Raw genomic sequence first — 1,927 nt, 5'->3', positions numbered from 1 at the left:
AGAGTCTTTTTTTTTTTTTTTAATAAGGGAAGTCAGCCCTTACAGGATCAAAGAATTGGACAAAGCTGTGGAGTCTTAACCCTTTTAAGTTTAATTGGTCAGTTAAAATATACCACAAAAATTCTCTCTATCAGGTTAAATGATAATTTTTTTAATGAGTCTCTCTCCTTTCCTAGGCTGTTCCACTGCGAGCTGCTCACCACTTTCTGTTCAGGAAGCGTCACTCATTTTGATCTAGTGGTTTACCCCCTGCAATCTCTGTTTTCCTGGCGCTATGGGGGATACAAGAACTGGTCCCTTGGGGTCGGCCAGAACAGTTCCTGAGAGACCTCAGCCCTATCCATCAGACCATTTGCACAGTGAGTCCTCTGGCATGGTGCAGCCTGGAAGAAATCATTTATGTGTGTATTATGAATTAGTTGCTGTTGGCTCATTAATTGCTTTTGGTGTATTAGCTGGTGATTATCTTTGCTTTTAACGTTGTAATCCTTCCCACCTTCCTTCCTCGGTAAATTTAACAGCCAAGTCATCTTTCAATCTACACTTGACAACATTTTCTCTTTGTTGTTTGGAAATAACTGTGCCTCCATCCTGAATAGCTTCCATCTAAGACAAATGACCAGCAGACCTGGTGTAGAAAGACAAGTCACCCAAACAACAGACTGGAGATGTGCTGCATTTAATCTGCTCCTGTAAGGCAAAGTTCCGCATTATTTCAATAAAGAACAGGAAAAGAATCAGAATATTTATTTCATTGGTGTTTTGATGACAGATTGAACAGAGGCAAATTTTTGGCTTGTTCACTCCAGCCAGTGGCTTCGGAGTGCAGACAATCATTTTTGTTCAGAGATGTTGTACACAGCAAAACCCATCAGAAACTTGAAGCTTTAGCGGTGCAACAAAAAGGGAAATGAGGCAAGAATCTGAGGTTATAGAGTTCAAGTCTAAATACCCCTAAATACAGGAAGGCTCTATTGCTGTGGTATTTATGTGCCTTGATTTGAAAGCCTCAGTCTGACCATGAGCTACCACGAGTATGAACTCTGGGACTCGGACCCAACCTTATAACTGGCTTGTTTATGGTCAGTGGCTCCAGCTTTAATTTGCTGAAATAAGGACTCTTGGCTGGGGCCTTTATCTCTTTTATCTTGCCCTTGCTCTCCCCTTTCTCCTTCTGCTTCCCCTCATGTTTCCTTTTCCTTTTTACCTTTCCTTTTTCCTTTTTCTTCTCCTTCTTCTTCTCTACCCCCTTCTTCTTCTGCCTCCTTTGCTTTCTCCTTTTTGTTTTTCTTTTAGATGTAACTTTTTTTTTAAAACCAGATCGTCATAGAATCTTTTTTGGGTTTGGGTTGAAAGGGACCTTAAAGCTCATCCAGTTCCAACCACCTGCCATGGGCAGGAACACCTTCCACTAGACTAGATTGCTCAGAGCCCCATCCAACCTGGCCCTGGACACTTCCAGGATGGGACAGCCACAGCTTCTCTGGGCAGGCACGCACTGTGTTGTCGTCGTGGGCTTTGTGAAATCTTTGCACACCCATCTATCTCACCAAGCTATGAGAAAAACCAGATTCAGCATCTGCCAGGTTAGGATTTTTCTTTCTCCCAGCCCTATTTTCTTGTTAATGGGTTAGCCTACTCCTAGATAAGTTATAAAACTCTCAGGGATCCAGCTGTTGAAATGCATGTTAGCTTAATCAAAAAACAAATAAACAGCAAAGATGTATGGGAAAGGAACCAACCGTACTCACTGTGAACACAGCAGTGTGCAGGATGGACTTCTTTTTCCTCTAGTTCCTCTTGTGATTTAAAGTTGGGATGTTGGTTTGTTGTTTTTTGTTTTTTTTTTTTTTTTTTTTTTTTTTTTTTTTTTTTTTTTTTTTTTACTCATGAACCAGAGAGTAACATTTGATCTCAGTTTGACTCC

The sequence above is a fragment of the Empidonax traillii genome, unplaced genomic scaffold, assembly GCF_003031625.1.
Source record: "Empidonax traillii isolate 1590-97213 ecotype Southwest subspecies unplaced genomic scaffold, ASM303162v1 scaffold1099:size633499, whole genome shotgun sequence".
NCBI classification, from domain to species: domain Eukaryota; kingdom Metazoa; phylum Chordata; class Aves; order Passeriformes; family Tyrannidae; genus Empidonax; species Empidonax traillii.
The sequence above is the reverse complement of the archived record's forward strand: the minus strand, read 5'-3'. Positions refer to the sequence as shown.